The 18,794-nt window shown below is 39.3% G+C and overlaps 5 non-coding genes and 4 pseudogenes across 5 annotated transcripts; all 9 read right to left on the bottom strand.

The window, feature by feature from the left end:
* Positions 1 to 1,705: 1,705 nt before the first annotated feature.
* Positions 1,706 to 1,824, bottom strand: LOC120040863. Its single transcript, XR_005475784.1, has one exon. It is a non-coding gene; the product is annotated as a 5S ribosomal RNA (ribosomal RNA).
* Positions 1,825 to 2,504: 680 nt separating this feature from the next.
* On the bottom strand, positions 2,505 to 2,654 carry LOC120040867 (annotated as a pseudogene).
* An 8,778-nt stretch (positions 2,655 to 11,432) lies between these two features.
* Positions 11,433 to 11,596, bottom strand: LOC120040866. Its single transcript, XR_005475785.1, has one exon. It is a non-coding gene; the product is annotated as a U1 spliceosomal RNA (small nuclear RNA).
* Positions 11,597 to 12,291: 695 nt separating this feature from the next.
* LOC120040870 lies at positions 12,292 to 12,410 on the bottom strand. The gene has a single exon (XR_005475787.1). It is a non-coding gene; the product is annotated as a 5S ribosomal RNA (ribosomal RNA).
* Positions 12,411 to 14,938: 2,528 nt separating this feature from the next.
* LOC120040864 lies at positions 14,939 to 15,091 on the bottom strand (annotated as a pseudogene).
* Positions 15,092 to 15,788: 697 nt separating this feature from the next.
* Positions 15,789 to 15,907, bottom strand: LOC120040869. Its single transcript, XR_005475786.1, has one exon. It is a non-coding gene; the product is annotated as a 5S ribosomal RNA (ribosomal RNA).
* Positions 15,908 to 16,578: 671 nt separating this feature from the next.
* Positions 16,579 to 16,728, bottom strand: LOC120040868 (annotated as a pseudogene).
* Positions 16,729 to 17,418: 690 nt separating this feature from the next.
* On the bottom strand, positions 17,419 to 17,537 carry LOC120040871. The gene has a single exon (XR_005475788.1). It is a non-coding gene; the product is annotated as a 5S ribosomal RNA (ribosomal RNA).
* Positions 17,538 to 18,207: 670 nt separating this feature from the next.
* Positions 18,208 to 18,360, bottom strand: LOC120040865 (annotated as a pseudogene).
* Positions 18,361 to 18,794: the final 434 nt, after the last annotated feature.

Below are 18,794 nucleotides of genomic sequence, written 5' to 3'. Positions count from 1 at the left end.
TTCACATTAATATCTCTCGCCGTATCTTGGTGTCCTTTATTCGTATCCATCCATTAGCCGGTCTTTTCCTTTTTCATTCCTCATCGTAACTTCATACTTCTTTTCTCCTTTAATTCGGCATCCCACCACCTCTCCACACACCTCCTTAATTGCTCTTAGTAGTTCCATTGTCGTCACTTTGTCTTCTCCTTCCAACTCAATTGCCACCGTGTATTCTTTTCCATATTTCATTCCTTCTTTATCTTCATTTTTCTTCCGTTGCGCATTTTCGTTGTCCTTTTCCATTCCGTTTGTCGTTGCACATGTTGTCCGTCATAATATATCAAAAAATGGGTCCAAAAAAGGCTCTCCCCCAAGCAGAAAACCTGCAAGGGGGAAGACTAACCAAACTTTAAACTATTCAACTGAAGAAAATAATAAATTATATTGCAAAAAACCAATTAATTAACAAAATAGCTCTCGAGCAAACACTCTCCAGCAAACACTCACTCACAGCTCAGACACTCGCACCTGTCGTCACTTTCTCCAATCAGGATGGGCGTATTCAGGCTGGTATGGCCGTAAGCGAAGGGCAAACTCTTGGTACACTATATAAAGGCAATGTGTCGCTCACTCATCGGGAGACAGAGGAATGTCCACGTTGTGACTCAACACACTGAAAAAGCTCAAACCTTGCTTACATTTCCAGGCCATATATTTCACTCTTGGGGGGGGGGGGGGGGGCATATCCTACGTTGACACTTATGACAACTTCATGGACTAGGGCCCTATAAAATACGGCACGGAATCCAGACATTCAAACAGAAATTCAACATTATTCAAAAATGTTTTGAACTAAGGAGGAAGTCAACTAAATCCCTTCAACTTGTTAGAAAATGCATTCATTTGCCCAAGTGAATCATAAGACATGAACAAAACGCATCAGTGATTCGTATTTCCACGCAACTTTCAGAAACGGCACAGGAATGCCCAGACTCTGTGCGCATGCATGCGGAGCGCGCGCATGTCTACACTTTGTGTAGCCCTTAGCTTATGAGGCTAATGATATAACCTTCTTCTGGTAGAAAAGGAAAGGCTTCCCCCAAAACCTTCTCAATTAAAAGTTAACTGCAAAGTAGCCTATGCCAGCCTGGCAGAATTATATCATGATTATTTGCATCAATCCAGTGGCCATTTGTTTTGCAAACTCCGCAATAACACGAGCGCTACAACACGAGCGCTACAGCAACACCGCTTAACCAAACTAAGGTCTCTTCCTGGCGCACACTTGCGTTTAAGGGTAACTACAAAGTGGTCTCCTGATAGGGTTTAAACATTGTCATGGACATCCAATCGTGTTGTTTTTCTATTAATAAAAAAGGTTTATTTTGAGAGCGAAAACCTGCAGAAACAGGGACGAACGGGGAAAAGTAAATGGAGAAAAGGGGGAATTGGGGGGGGGGGGATCAGGCAAAACATTGAAGGGATTTTACAGGGCCCTAACGGACTACAGACATTGACAGTCTCCTAGCCTAAAAACAAATGCTGAATGTACTGCCTACATTTTGAGGGAAACGCACGGTCCATTATTTGATTTGATCAGGGCAGGGCAGGGAAGCACTAACAAACTGCATTTAGTCCAATAAAAGACATGATATTATTAGGGTGATAAATAAAAGGCAGTTGCTCCACGCATGACACAAGAGAACCCTCTACTGGAGCAAAAAGCTTACAGCACCTGGTATTCCCAGGCGGTCTCCCATCCAAGTACTAACCAGGCCCGAGCCTGCTTAGCTTCCGAGATCAGACGAGATTGGGCGTATTCAGGCTGGTATGGCCGTAAGCGAAGGCACATCTCTTGGTACACCATATAAAGTCAAAGTGAGTCTGATAAACAGACATTGCATTCTCACCAATTAGATAAGCAGCTTGAACTTTGGCTCACTCAAAAAGTGGAAGAAATTACATATACTGTAGCCATCACTTTTTAGCACAGATAGTTGGATGAAATACAAACAAACCTTGCTAACATTTCAAAGCGAGGGCACATATTTCAGCCTTGTGGGAAAAAACGGACAAATACAATGACTTCTGACAAATACATCATCAGCAACAGTTTCCCATGCAGCTATCCTACTAGCCACAATAAATACACAAAAGCTCTGGATGTTGAAAACCTATTGCATTGTTCTGTGCTAAGGAGGAACGCATGTATGGACAATTTCATATTGGAAGCGCATGGGGCGCGTATGACACATCATGACCGGGGGGGTTAGAGTGGCTTCTCAACTATCTCTTGATTGAAGTACCAGCGTGGCATAAATACAATGCTGCATTTCGCAACATAATGTTTAGACAAAATGCCAACAATGTTTTGCTACAAACAAATGTTTCCACCTTTCGATTGGTCCACAAAGTCTCTTTCACAACTGACTTCAAAGATCTCCATAAGCACAGTCGGTTGACTCAAGTCATCCTTAAGCCTGCCGCCAAGCAACGGTTTATCATTAACAAAGACATCAAGCTAAAGCGCAAACGACCACTACCATAAATTTTGCATTCGAGATTCCCATATTTGGAAAATTCAAAAGGGGTCAGCCCAGCCAGAGTGGAATGGCTGAGCCCCACACTGGGTCAACCACCTTCTTGATCACAGTATCTCTTCTGCTTAGTGGAGGAAAAGTGTCTCCAGTGCCAACATTTTCCGCTAACGGTAACCACTTTGTGTTCTGATAATATCATATCACATCGACCTGCGTTAAATGCCGTTTAGGAATGCACTTGCACACAGAGTAGTGAAAAAGTAGTTTATTTTGTTTACTAGATTATATCAGTGAACCACTAGATTCCCATCATGCAACACTGTCGAAAAAATCACCAATTACTTTTTAATATCTTAACCTATCTGATATCACAAATGTTTGCGATATGACGAAATACAATCACATTCAGACACACACACACACACACAGACAAATGCATGAAACCAATTGATTTATTATCGATAACATCTCAGATTCTCTTGTGCTTTTGATTTACTCCATAAAAGAAGGGTTGTAATTCCAACATGGAAAACACAGGGCCATCAGACACCAGTCCAGTTCCACTCCTCACCAGCATTATTTCCTTTGATCATTTGAACAGGGCGAGGGAGCACAGAGCACACACAAGCTGCATTCAGTAACAATATTCTTATTTGTCTTATGCATAAAAGGCAGTTGCTCCCTGACAACACAAGGAACTTTGATCGTATTAAAAGGGCAGGGGAGACTAGCCCATAGAAGCTGCATTTAGTCAATTCAGCATCAAATGCTTACTACAAGGCAGTGTTGCTGATGAAATAATGCCACACCCCCTAGTGGACAAAAGGCTTACAGCACCTGGTATTCCCAGGCGGTCTCCCATCCAAGTACTAACCAGGCCCGACCCTGCTTAGCTTCCGAGATCAGACGAGATCGGGCGTATTTTTTTTTTTTTTTCTTTTATTATGAAGAAACACATAACATTTACAACATTCAATCAACAATCAAAAGGTTGAACAATTCATCCTTTTACAAAATCAAAAAAAGAAAAGAAAATAAAACCTATTAGAAACACAATCATCCACCAAAACCAATTAATAATTAAAAACAAGTTTTCCATTCGACCCAATTTCAATAAAATTGCTCCCCCACACAAACAATTTTTCAAAATTACATCCACCATATTTATATATTACTTCTATATCTTTCTCTAACATACTTCTAAATAAAACCTCTACACTCACAATTTTCCCTTCATAATGTCCCAAATTCCTTCTTAGTCTTACAGCGTATCTGGCATGACTAAGAACAAAATTCATCAAATTAAAATTAATAACTTTGCTTTTCCCAGTTAAACCAAAAAGAAACAACCTCCTCCACTCAACCCCAGCAACAATCTCTTCTCCCCACTGTTGTACTAAAATCCCCTTTAAAAACTTATGAAACTCATCTAATCTACTACATTCAACAAAAAAGTGCATAAAATTTTCCACCCCCGTACCACAAATATCACATTCTCTTTTAATATCTCTATTTATTTGATGTAAAACCACGTTCGTAAAAATTCTATTATGTTTCATTTTAAAATCATTGTCTTCACATTCTATAGAATTATATTTTACATTTACATTCTTCCATATTGATTTTACATCTATATTTGCAAACACCCTAGACCACACTTTTTCCGAAGCAGGAGTTTTTATCTCTCTTAAAATACATTTTTCATAAACTTTTTTAACTTTCAAACCTGACAAATCATGCTTCTTCCCATTACCTTCATAATATAAAACCGGTAAACCCCTAGCTCTTGTTGCCACCTCTTTATTTATTAAAACACCCCACTCCCCAGGAAGACATCCTAATATTCTCTTATACATGTTCTCCACAGTAGTTCTACTTATTTCATCATTTTCTTCAACCACATTATCAAATATTGCCTGACTTGGAAGGAACCCCGGAATTACCTCATATAAGATGTCCCCAATCTGTCTCATCCCAGCCCTCATAAAATATTTACAAAACAACATCTTATTATTATACTGTATCTTGGGATTTAAAAAAATTGGCTGATTTAAAATATTGTCTAAAATGGTACACTCATAATAAATATTTGGTAAAAACTCCCCCCAAGCCTCAAACACTTCTCTATAAAACAAAGGTATATTACCTAACATTTCCTTTTTCATACACATCAATAAACCATTGTCCCCCATCCTCCCAACCTCCTGCAAATACTCCTTAAAAAATCTTTTCCATCCATAATCTAATTCCCCATATAAATATTTACGTACCATTTTGACTCTAATTGCTGTTTTCCTCACATTTAAATCCACCAACTTCAAGCCCCCCTCCTCATAACCTGCAATCAAAGTTTTAAAAGCTATTTTCACCCCCTTCCCTTCCCATAAAAAATCAACTACAATTTTATTCATTTCAGATAAAACCCATTCTGGCATATCCAAAACATTCATTACATAAATAAAAATTGACATCAACAATGAATTTATGACAATTACTTTCCCTTTTAATTTCAAAGACCTCCCCCTCCACATATTTACCACCTTCCTAACTTTGTTTATAACCCCACTCCATGTCATATCCCTAGCTTCCTGTTCCTTCACCCCTAAAAACACACCTAACACCTTAAAATAATCATTTACCATTTTAAAAGGAAAAATCTCCTCATTAATCTTCCCAACATACATTATTACTGACTTCTCCATATTCACTTTTGCTCCTGAGGCTTTCTCATATACTTTAAAACACTCCATCACCCTTTTAACACTTTCCTCATCTCTAACTGTTATTGTGGTATCGTCTGCATATTGATGAATTAAACTAAAACCTCCTTGCGGAGTCTCTACACAATTTATAAAATGATCTTTTTTAAGGTATGCCGCTAAGGGTTCTACCGATAAAACATACAGTAATGCTGATAAAGGGCACCCCTGTCTCACTGATCTCTCAAGAATAAAAGAATCTGTTAAAACCCCATTACATTTTACCCTACTTTTTGCCTTTCTATATAATAATTTTATCCATCCTATTATTCTATTTCCAAACCCATATTTTTCCAGTACCCTAAACATAAAATCATGTTCCACCCTGTCAAAAGCTTTATTAAAATCTATACTTAAAACAATTCCCCCTCTCTTATCGCTATTCATTTTATTTATCACATCTCTAAGTGTAATGATGGTATCAGCTATGTCTCTTCCAGGCACACTATAATTTTGTGTAGGTGCTATAATATCATTTAAAACCATCTTCATCCTATTCGCCAATATCTTAGCTAAAATCTTATAATCTGAATTTAATAAACTAATTGGCCTATAATTTTCTAATTTCATTTTGCTCCCCTTATTTTTATATAAAACCGATATCAGTCCTGTCACCATGGAGTCTGAAACAGTATTATTATCTTCCATATATTGATACACTTCCATTAAAATCGGTGCTAAAAAACTTTCATACATTTTGTAAAACTCTGCAATTAGTCCATCTACTCCAGGACTTTTATTTATTTGTAATCCCTTAATTGCATCTTTCACTTCATCCACTGTTATCTTCCTATCACATATTTGCTTTTCCTCAACACCAATTTGCACATCCACACTACCTAAAATCTCCTTTATACACTCTTCATCCACCTCCCCTTTCTTAAATAAATCCTTATAAAAATTCTGTACAGTTTCTAATATCTCAACATAATCATTTACTACTTCACCCTTTACATTTTCTATCTCACTAATATATGATTTCGTCTGTTTAGTTTTCTCTAAACCAAGAAAAAAAGACGTACATTTCTCCCCTTCTAAAACATACTTTGCCCTACTTCTAATAGATGCCCCCTTACATTTATCTATTTCACATTTGCTCAATTGTGCCTTTAAATCTAAAAACCTTTCAATATTATAAATAGGATCAATATCACATTTCCTCATTTCTTCATTCAATTTTGCTCTTAAATAATTTTCTTCTCTTGTCATCCTACTCCTTTTCTTCCTTGCATATCTAATACTAAAATCTTTTATTTTTTTCTTAACATTTTCCCACCACTGGCACTTATCATTCCCTTTTTGCTTATCCTCCATTTCATGTTCTATCAAAGATTTAAGTTGTATTCCATATTCCTCATCACCTAGATACCTTGCATTCATACACCACACTCCCCCCCCCTTTCCCCTCCCTATCTAACCCCACCGAAAATGTTAACCCAGCATGATCACTAAAAGTTGTAAAAATATACTTAATATCCTTCATAAAATTCCTTAACCCTTCATTTACTAAAACCAGATCTATCCGTGTCTGTTTCAACTCCCCTAAAACCACCTGCCTTCTAGAAAATTCTCTCTTGTACGGATTCTCATCCCTCCATATATCAATCATTCCTTTTTCTATCATCATCTTCTTTAAAACCCCCCTAGATACATCACTTCTAAAAATAGCTCCTCTTGTCATATCCAGTCTATCCATTTTAACATTAAAATCCCCAACTACAATACAGTTTCCCTCACACCATTTTCCTATTTCTAAAAATAAATCTTTGCGCTCTATTTCAGTATTAGGCGCATAAATATTTATAATTCTAAAAACCCTACTCATATATTCAAAATCTACAATTAAAATCCTCCCATTATTATCATTATATATCTGTTTCACATTATCCACTACATCCTTCCTCAATAAAATAGCAACCCCACTTGAATTCCCCCTGCCATTGTTAACAAAAATAAAATCTCTCCATATTTTTTTTACTTCTAAAATACATACATTGTCCCAATGTGTTTCTTGCAGGCATAAAATATCCGAATTCTTCATTTTAACTATTCTTTGAAATTTTTCCATTGTTCTTAAACCATTCGCATTGATTGACATACAATTAACCATTCCAATAAATAATAATAAGAAAATATATTTTCTCATTTTCCTCTACCTTTTGTCATGTTTTCTTCCTTTTTCATCCTTTTTCACCTCCAACGCCACTTTCCTCTTCCTGTAGCTTACCCTTGCTCTATCAATCTTTTCCATGTCTTCTGAATCTGAAATTGCCTCTAAATCCATCTCTTCCAACCAACTCGAATTCTTCTTTCCTGTGCCTGTTGTGCTGCTTGTATCCATTTGCGTCTCCTGTATAGTTGTCAGCATCCCACTCCCCTCCACTTCACCTCCTTCCGAAGCACCCACATAGCCCGAGGCCCCCCCCAAAAACTGTGAGTCCCCAGTGCCTCCACCCATCCCACTCCCGTCCTCCTCCTGAAAACTCCCTCTTCTTATCTCTGAATCCATACTGCCTCCTATTTCCTCCGTCTTCTGTTCCATCTTTTCCCCTCTTCTTTTCTCCGTCTCTCCTCCCTCCACCACGTCTTCTCCTCCATCGTCTTCTTCTACTCGGGGTGATACATCAGCCTCCACAAAAAGATCCTGGCTCCCCTCCTCATTCACAACCTCTCCACATTTGCACTCGTCAGCTCTCATGTGACATCCTTCGCAAAATGCCCCTTCCTTTCCACCTACACATTCTCTTGCATAATGCCCTTGCTTCCCGCACTTATAACATTTAAATTCAGGGCAGTCCTTCACAATATGCCCAGGCTGAATACAAAGCCTACAAACTCTGACCTGCTTATCATGCATGACTCTAAAGTACTCTCCACCTTCAAGCGTATCAAACTTTGTAGAGTACGGCAGTGATTTCACAGTATCAGTGAATTTGACTTTGCAGTATCTCGTGCCATCTGCTATATCCGTGCCTGGCCAAACTCTCCTCCTGATTTCAGAGACTGCTGATACACCCCAGCTACATAGCTTGCCCAATATAGCACTGTCTTCCATGTATACAGGCAGATTCATGAACGACACCACCACTTCCTTCACATTAATATCTCTCGCCAGTATCTTGGTGTCCTTTATTCGTATTCCATCCATTAGCCGTTCTTTTCCTTTTTCATTCCTCATCGTAACTTCATACTTCTTTTCTCCTTTCATTCGGCATCCCACCACCTCTCCACACACCTCCTTAATTGCTCTTAGTAGTTCCATTGTCGTCACTTTGTCTTCTCCTTCCAACTCAATTGCCACCGTGTATTCTTTTCCATATTTCATTCCTTCTTTATCTTCATTTTTCTTCCGTTGCGCATTTTCGTTGTCCTTTGTCCATTCCGTTTGTCGTTTCCATGTTGTCCGTCATAAGTATCAAAAAATGAGTCCAAAAAAGGCCTCTCCCCCAAGCAGAAAAACTGCAAGGGGGAAGACTAACCAAACTTTAAACTATTCAACTGAAGAAAATAATAAATTATATTGCAAAAACCAGTTAATTAACAAAAATAGCTCTCGAGCAAACACTCTCCAGCAAACACTCACTCACAGCTCAGACACTCGCACCTGTCGTCACTTCTCCAATCAGGAAAGGCGTATTCAGGCTGGTATGGCCGTAAGCGAAGGTACATCTCTTGGCACACCATATAAAGTCAAAGTGAGTCTGATAAACAGACATTGCATTCTCACCAATTAGATAAGCAGCTTGAACTTTGGCTCACTCAAAAAGTGGAAGAAATTACATATACTGTAGCCATCACTTTTTAGCACAGATAGTTGGATGAAATACAAACAAACCTTGCAAACATTTCTAAGCGAGGGCACATATTTCAGCCTTGTGGGAAAAAACGGACAAATACAATGACTTCTGACAAATACATCATCAGCAACAGTTTCCCATGCAGCTATCCTACTAGCCACAATAAATACACAAAAGCTCTGGATGTTGAAAACCTATTGCATTGTTCTGTGCTAAGGAGGAACGCATGTATGGACAATTTCATATTGGAAGCGCATGGGGCGCGTATGACACATCATGACCGGGGGGGTTAGAGTGGCTTCTCAACTATCTCTTGATTGAAGTACCAGCGTGGCATAAATACAATGCTGCATTTCGCAACATAATGTTTAGACAAAATGCCAACAATGTTTTGCTACAAACAAATGTTTCCACCTTTCGATTGGTCCACAAAGTCTCTTTCACAACTGACTTCAAAGATCTCCATAAGCACAGTCGGTTGACTCAAGTCATCCTTAACCTTTACCGAACCTCAACCCCGTATCCGGGATCACCCCCCACCCCCCACACACTGATTAGCATAGCTAGCATAGCTTCACAAGTAGATAGTAGCATCTAAATATCATTAAATCACAAGTCCAAGACACCAGATGAAAGATACAGATCTTGTGAATAAAGCCACCATTTCAGATTTTTAAAATGTTTTACAGGGAAGACAAAATATGTAAATCTATTAGCTAAACACGTTAGCAAAATACACCACTATTCTAACTCCATCAGTTTCTTACTCCTTCAGGTGCTATCACCAATTCGGCTCAACTAAGATATTGATAGCCAATAACCTATAAAAAAAACCATCAGATGACAGTCTGATAACATATTCATGGTATAGGATAGTTTTTGTTAGAAAAAAGTGCATATTTCAGGTAGAAATCACAGTTTACAATTGCACCGACCATCACAAATCGACTAGAATTACTAGATAGAGCAACGTGTATGACCAATTTACTCATCATAAAACATTTCATAAAAATAGACAAAGCATAGCAATGGAAAGACCCAGTTCTTGTGATTTCAGACCATATTTCAGATTTTCTAAGCGTTTTTCAGCGAAAACACAATAAATCGATAAGTTAGCATACTACATGTGCAAACGTTACCAGAGCATCGATTCCAGCCAAAGAGCGCTATAACGTCAACATCGCCAAAAGATATTAATTTTTTCACTAACCTTCTCAGAATTCTTCCGATGACACTCCTGTAACATCATTTTACAACATACATATACAGTTTGTTCGAAAAGGTGCATATTTAGCCATACAAAACCGTGGTTACACAATAAAAATACTAGGAAATCAAGCCTCAATATGTCTGACGTCATCTATCAGAGTGATCTAGTTTAATTGAAAGCTAATCATATACTTGACTAAAAAATACAGGGTTGACAGGAATCGAAAGACAAATTAGTTCTTAATGCAACCGCTGATTTACATTTGTAAAATTATCCTTACTTTTCAATACAGGGTTCGCCAAGTGAAGCTATACCAAACAAAATGGCGAAATATGCGTTTAAAATATTTCGACAGAACAACAATTTATCATATTAAATATTGCTTACTATGAGCTGTTCTTCCATCATATTCTTGGGCAATGTATCCTTTCTATGTTATAAACGTCTTTTGGTCGATAGATGTCCTCTGTCCTTCGAAATATCCACTAACGATCGAACGGGACCCCAAAATGTGTCCAAAGTTTCAGAGTGCACAACAAAGAAATTCCTCAAAATCGCACTAAACGGATATAATTTCCTATAAAACGGTTTAAATTAACTACCTTATGATGTTTCTAAGTCCTATATCGAATTAAATTACAGACGGATACATTTCAAGTTGATAACCGAGCCTGTGAAAATGGCGTCCGGAGGTCCCTTCCTGCGTAAGGGCGAGCGTCGAAAGGGGGGCTACTCTCACTCCTTGGTCTTTTATAACCTCTGAGAGCTACGGAGAAGGCCCATTCCACTTCTCATTGGTTACTGACATCCAGGGGAAGGCGGGTGCAGTTCGTGTCGTTCCATAGGATAGACAGAGACCTTAAAAACTGATCTGAAACCAGAGCTTCGCTCTCAGACCTTTCACTGTCTGTCATGGATTTCGCTGTAGAAAGAGTTCTGGGTCACCCACAGACATCATTCCAACTTTGTATGAAACTAGAAAGTGTTTTCTTTCCAATAGAATTAATAATATGCATATTGTACGAGCAAGAATTGAGTACTAGGCAGTTTAATTTGGAGACGACAAAATGCTAATTCGGAACAGCACCCCCTGTAGTCGCAAGAAGTTAACAAAGACATCAGGGTAAAGCGCAAACGAGCACTACCATAAATTTTGCAATCGAGATTCCCACATTTGGAAAAAATTATGCAATCGAGATTCCCACATTTGAAAAATTCACAAGGGGTCAGCACAGCCAGAGTGCAATGGCTGAGCACCACACTGGGTGAACCACCTTCTTGATCACAGGTATCTCTTCTGCTTAGTGGAGGAAAAGTCTCTCCAGTGCCAACATTTTCCGCTAACGGTAACCACTTTGTGTTCTGATAATATCGTATCACATCGACCTGCGTTAAATGCCGTTTAGGAATGCACTTGCACACAGAGTGGTGAAAAAGTAGTTTATTTTGTTTACTAGATTATATCAGTGAACCACTAGATTCCCATCATGCAACACTGTCGAAAAAATCACCAATTACTTTTTAATATCTTAACCTATCTGATATCACAAATGTTTGCGATATGACGAAATACAATCACATTCAGACACACACACACACACACACAGACAAATGCATGAAACCAATTGATTTATTATCGATAACATCTCAGATTCTCTTGTGCTTTTGATTTACTCCATAAAAGAAGGGTTGTAATTCCAACATGGAAAACACAGGGCCATCAGACACCAGTCCAGTTCCACTCCTCACCAGCATTATTTCCTTTGATCATTTGAACAGGGCGAGGGAGCACAGAGCACACACAAGCTGCATTCAGTAACAATATTCTTATTTGTCTTATGAATAAAAGGCAGTTGCTCCCTGACAACACAAGGAACTTTGATCGTATTAAAAGGGCAGGGGAGACTAGCCCATAGAAGCTGCATTTAGTCAATTCAGCATCAAATGCTTACTACAAGGCAGTGTTGCTGATGAAATAATGCCACACCCCCTAGTGGACAAAAGGCTTACAGCACCTGGTATTCCCAGGCGGTCTCCCATCCAAGTACTAACCAGGCCCGACCCTGCTTAGCTTCCGAGATCAGACGAGATCGGGCGTATTCAGGCTGGTATGGCCGTAAGCGAAGGTACATCTCTTGGCACACCATATAAAGTCAAAGTGAGTCTGATAAACAGACATTGCATTCTCACCAATTAGATAAGCAGCTTGAACTTTGGCTCACTCAAAAAGTGGAAGAAATTACATATACTGTAGCCATCACTTTTTAGCACAGATAGTTGGATGAAATACAAACAAACCTTGCAAACATTTCTAAGCGAGGGCACATATTTCAGCCTTGTGGGAAAAAACGGACAAATACAATGACTTCTGACAAATACATCATCAGCAACAGTTTCCCATGCAGCTATCCTACTAGCCACAATAAATACACAAAAGCTCTGGATGTTGAAAACCTATTGCATTGTTCTGTGCTAAGGAGGAACGCATGTATGGACAATTTCATATTGGAAGCGCATGGGCGCGTATGACACATCATGACCGGGGGGGGTTAGAGTGGCTTCTCAACTATCTCTTGATTGAAGTACCAGCGTGGCATAAATACAATGCTGCATTTCGCAACATAATGTTTCGACAAAATGCCAACAATGTTTTGCTACAAACAAATGTTTCCACCTTTCGATTGGTCCACCAAGTCTCTTTCACAACTGACTTCTAAGATCTCCATAAGCACAGTCAGTTGACTCAAGTCATCCCTAGCCTGCCGCACTCAAAGGTTCATCCTTAACCTTTACCGAACCTCAACCCCGTATCCGGGATCACCCCCCACCCCCCACACACTGATTAGCATAGCTAGCATAGCTTCACAAGTAGATAGTAGCATCTAAATATCATTAAATCACAAGTCCAAGACACCAGATGAAAGATACAGATCTTGTGAATAAAGCCACCATTTCAGATTTTTAAAATGTTTTACAGGGAAGACAAAATATGTAAATCTATTAGCTAAACACGTTAGCAAAATACACCACTATTCTAACTCCATCAGTTTCTTACTCCTTCAGGTGCTATCACCAATTCGGCTCAACTAAGATATTGATAGCCAATAACCTATAAAAAAAACCATCAGATGACAGTCTGATAACATATTCATGGTATAGGATAGTTTTTGTTAGAAAAAAGTGCATATTTCAGGTAGAAATCACAGTTTACAATTGCACCGACCATCACAAATCGACTAGAATTACTAGATAGAGCAACGTGTATGACCAATTTACTCATCATAAAACATTTCATAAAAATAGACAAAGCATAGCAATGGAAAGACCCAGTTCTTGTGATTTCAGACCATATTTCAGATTTTCTAAGCGTTTTTCAGCGAAAACACAATAAATCGATAAGTTAGCATACTACATGTGCAAACGTTACCAGAGCATCGATTCCAGCCAAAGAGCGCTATAACGTCAACATCGCCAAAAGATATTAATTTTTTCACTAACCTTCTCAGAATTCTTCCGATGACACTCCTGTAACATCATTTTACAACATACATATACAGTTTGTTCGAAAAGGTGCATATTTAGCCATACAAAACCGTGGTTACACAATAAAAATACTAGGAAATCAAGCCTCAATATGTCTGACGTCATCTATCAGAGTGATCTAGTTTAATTGAAAGCTAATCATATACTTGACTAAAAAATACAGGGTTGACAGGAATCGAAAGACAAATTAGTTCTTAATGCAACCGCTGATTTACATTTGTAAAATTATCCTTACTTTTCAATACAGGGTTCGCCAAGTGAAGCTATACCAAACAAAATGGCGAAATATGCGTTTAAAATATTTCGACAGAACAACAATTTATCATATTAAATATTGCTTACTATGAGCTGTTCTTCCATCATATTCTTGGGCAATGTATCCTTTCTATGTTATAAACGTCTTTTGGTCGATAGATGTCCTCTGTCCTTCGAAATATCCACTAACGATCGAACGGGACCCCAAAACGTGTCCAAAGTTTCAGAGTGCACAACAAAGAAATTCCTCAAAATCGCACTAAACGGATATAATTTCCTATAAAACGGTTTAAATTAACTACCTTATGATGTTTCTAAGTCCTATATCGAATTAAATTACAGACGGATACATTTCAAGTTGATAACCGAGCCTGTGAAAATGGCGTCCGGAGGTCCCTTCCTGCGTAAGGGCGAGCGTCGAAAGGGGGGCTACTCTCACTCCTTGGTCTTTTATAACCTCTGAGAGCTACGGAGAAGGCCCATTCCACTTCTCATTGGTTACTGACATCCAGGGGAAGGCGGGTGCAGTTCGTGTCGTTCCATAGGATAGACAGAGACCTTAAAAACTGATCTGAAACCAGAGCTTCGCTCTCAGACCTTTCACTGTCTGTCATGGATTTCGCTGTAGAAAGAGTTCTGGGTCACCCACAGACATCATTCCAACTTTGTATGAAACTAGAAAGTGTTTTCTTTCCAATAGAATTAATAATATGCATATTGTACGAGCAAGAATTGAGTACTAGGCAGTTTAATTTGGAGACGACAAAATGCTAATTCGGAACAGCACCCCCTGTAGTCGCAAGAAGTTAAAGCCATGCCGCCAAGCGCAACGTTATCACTTAACAAGACATCAGGGTAAAGCGCAACGATTCCACTACCATAAATTTTAATCGAGATTCCCACATTTGGAAAATTCGCAAGGGGTCAGCACAGCCAGAGTGCAATGGCTGAGCCCCACACTGGGTGAACCACCTTCTTGATCACAGTATCTCTTCTGCTTAGTGGAGGAAAAGTGTCTCCAGTGCCAACATTTTCCGCTAACGGTAACCACTTTGTGTTCTGATAATATCATATCACATCGACCTGCGTTAAATGCCGTTTAGGAATGCACTTGCACACAGAGTAGTGAAAAAGTAGTTTATTTTGTTTACTAGATTATATCAGTGAACCACTAGATTCCCATCATGCAACACTGTCGAAAAAATCACCAATTACTTTTTAATATCTTAACCCATCTGATATCACAAATGTTTGCGATATGACGAAATACAATCACATTCAGACACACACACACACACACACACAGACAAATGCATGAAACCAATTGATTTATTATCGATAACATCTCAGATTCTCTTGTGCTTTTGATTTACTCCATAAAAGAAGGGTTGTAATTCCAACATGGAAAACACAGGGCCATCAGACACCAGTCCAGTTCCACTCCTCACCAGCATTATTTCCTTTGATCATTTGAACAGGGCGAGGGAGCACAGAGCACACACAAGCTGCATTCAGTAACAATATTCTTATTTGTCTTATGCATAAAAGGCAGTTGCTCCCTGACAACACAAGGAACTTTGATCGTATTAAAAGGGCAGGGGAGACTAGCCCATAGAAGCTGCATTTAGTCAATTCAGCATCAAATGCTTACTACAAGGCAGTGTTGCTGATGAAATAATGCCACACCCCCTAGTGGACAAAAGGCTTACAGCACCTGGTATTCCCAGGCGGTCTCCCATCCAAGTACTAACCAGGCCCGACCCTGCTTAGCTTCCGAGATCAGACGAGATCGGGCGTATTCAGGCTGGTATGGCCGTAAGCGAAGGTACATCTCTTGGCACACCATATAAAGTCAAAGTGAGTCTGATAAACAGACATTGCATTCTCACCAATTAGATAAGCAGCTTGAACTTTGGCTCACTCAAAAAGTGGAAGAAATTACATATACTGTAGCCATCACTTTTTAGCACAGATAGTTGGATGAAATACAAACAAACCTTGCAAACATTTCTAAGCGAGGGCACATATTTCAGCCTTGTGGGAAAAAACGGACAAATACAATGACTTCTGACAAATACATCATCAGCAACAGTTTCCCATGCAGCTATCCTACTAGCCACAATAAATACACAAAAGCTCTGGATGTTGAAAACCTATTGCATTGTTCTGTGCTAAGGAGGAACGCATGTATGGACAATTTCATATTGGAAGCGCATGGCACATCATGACCGGGGGGGGGTTAGAGTGGCTTCTCAACTATCTCTTGATTGAAGTACCAGCGTGGCATAAATACAATGCTGCATTTCGCAACATAATGTTTAGACAAAATGCCAACAATGTTTTGCTACAAACAAATGTTTCCACCTTTCGATTGGTCCACAAAGTCTCTTTCACAACTGACTTCAAAGATCTCCATAAGCACAGTCGGTTGACTCAAGTCATCCTTAAGCCTGCCGCCAAGCAACGGTTTATCATTAACAAAGACATCAGGGTAAAGCGCAAACGACCACTACCATAAATTTTGCATTCGAGATTCCCATATTTGGAAAATTCAAAAGGGGTCAGCCCAGCCAGAGTGGAATGGCTGAGCCCCACACTGGGTCAACCACCTTCTTGATCACAGTATCTCTTCTGCTTAGTGCAGGAAAAGTGTCTCCAGTGCCAACATTTTCCGCTAACGGTAACCACTTTGTGTTCTGATAATATCATATCACATCGACCTGCGTTAAATGCCGTTTAGGAATGCACTTGCACACAGAGTAGTGAAAAAGTAGTTTATTTTGTTTACTAGATTATATCAGTGAACCACTAGATTCCCATCATGCAACACTGTCGAAAAATCACCAATTACTTTTTAATATCTTAACCCATCTGATATCACAAATGTTTGCGATATGACGAAATACAATCACATTCAGACACACACACACACACAGACAAATGCATGAAACCAATTGATTTATTATCGATAACATCTCAGATTCTCTTGTGCTTTTGATTTACTCCATAAAAGAAGGGTTGTAATTCCAACATGGAAAACACAGGGCCATCAGACACCAGTCCAGTTCCACTCCTCACCAGCATTATTTCCTTTGATCATTTGAACAGGGCGAGGGAGCACAGAGCACACACAAGCTGCATTCAGTAACAATATTCTTATTTGTCTTATAAATAAAAGGCAGTTGCTCCCTGACAACACAAGGAACTTTGATCGTATTAAAAGGGCAGGGGAGACTAGCCCATAGAAGCTGCATTTAGTCAATTCAGCATCAAATGCTTACTACAAGGCAGTGTTGCTGATGAAATAATGCCACACCCCCTAGTGGACAAAAGGCTTACAGCACCTGGTATTCCCAGGCGGTCTCCCATCCAAGTACTAACCAGGCCCGACCCTGCTTAGCTTCCGAGCTCAGACGAGATCGGGCGTATTCAGGCTGGTATGGCCGTAAGCGAAGGCACATCTCTTGGTACACCATATAAAGTCAAAGTGAGTCTGATAAACAGACATTGCATTCTCACCAATTAGATAAGCAGCTTGAACTTTGGCTCACTCCAAAAGTGGAAGAAATTACATATACTGTAGCCATCACTTTTTAGCACAGATAGTTGGATGAAATACAAACAAACCTTGCTAACATTTCAAAGCGAGGGCACATATTTCAGCCTTGTGGGAAAAAACGGGACAAATACAATGACTTCTGACAAATACATCATCAGCAACAGTTTCCCATGCAGCTATCCTACTAGCCACAATAAATACACAAAAGCTCTGGATGTTGAAAACCTATTGCATTGTTCTGTGCTAAGGAGGAACGCATGTATGGACAATTTCATATTGGAAGCGCATGACACATCATGACCGGGGGGAGGGTTAGACTGGCTTCTCAACTATCTCTTGATTGAAGTACCAGCGTGGCATAAATACAATGCTGCATTTCGCAACATAATGTTTCGACAAAATGCCAACAATGTTTTGCTACAAACAAATGTTTCCACCTTTCGATTGGTCCACAAAGTCTCTTTCACAACTGACTTCAAAGATCTCCATAAGCACAGTCAGTTGACTCAAGTCATTCTCAAGCCTGCCGCCAAACAAAGGTTTATTATTTACAAAGACATCAGAGTAAAGCGCAAACAACCACTACCATACATTGTGCAATCGAGATTCCCACATTTGGAAAATTCACAAGGGGTCAGCACAGCTAGAGTGCAATGGCTGAGCCACACACTGGGTGAACCACCTTCTTGATCACGGTATCTCTTCTGCTTAGTGGAGGAAAAGTCTCTCCAGTGCCAACATTTTCCGCTAACGGTAACCACTTTGTGTTCTGATAATATCGTATCACATCGACCTGCGTTAAATGCCGTTTAGGAATGCACTTGCACACAGAGTGGTGAAAAAGTAGTTTATTTTGTTTACTAGATTATATCAGTGAACCACTAGATTCCCATCATGCAACACTGTCGAAAAAATCACCAATTACTTTTTAATATCTTAACCTATCTGATATCACAAATGTTTGCGATATGACGAAATACAATCACATTCAGACACACACACACACACAGACAAATGCATGAAACCAATTGATTTATTATCGATAACATCTCACATTCTCTTGTGCTTTTGATTTACTCCATAAAAGAAGGGTTGTAATTCCAACATGGAAAACACAGGGCCATCAGACCCAGTCCAGTTCACTCCTCA

The sequence above is a fragment of the Salvelinus namaycush genome, unplaced genomic scaffold (genome assembly GCF_016432855.1).
Source record: "Salvelinus namaycush isolate Seneca unplaced genomic scaffold, SaNama_1.0 Scaffold3879, whole genome shotgun sequence".
Classification (NCBI taxonomy): Eukaryota; Metazoa; Chordata; class Actinopteri; order Salmoniformes; family Salmonidae; genus Salvelinus; species Salvelinus namaycush.
This window is presented reverse-complemented; position numbering and strand designations above follow the sequence as displayed.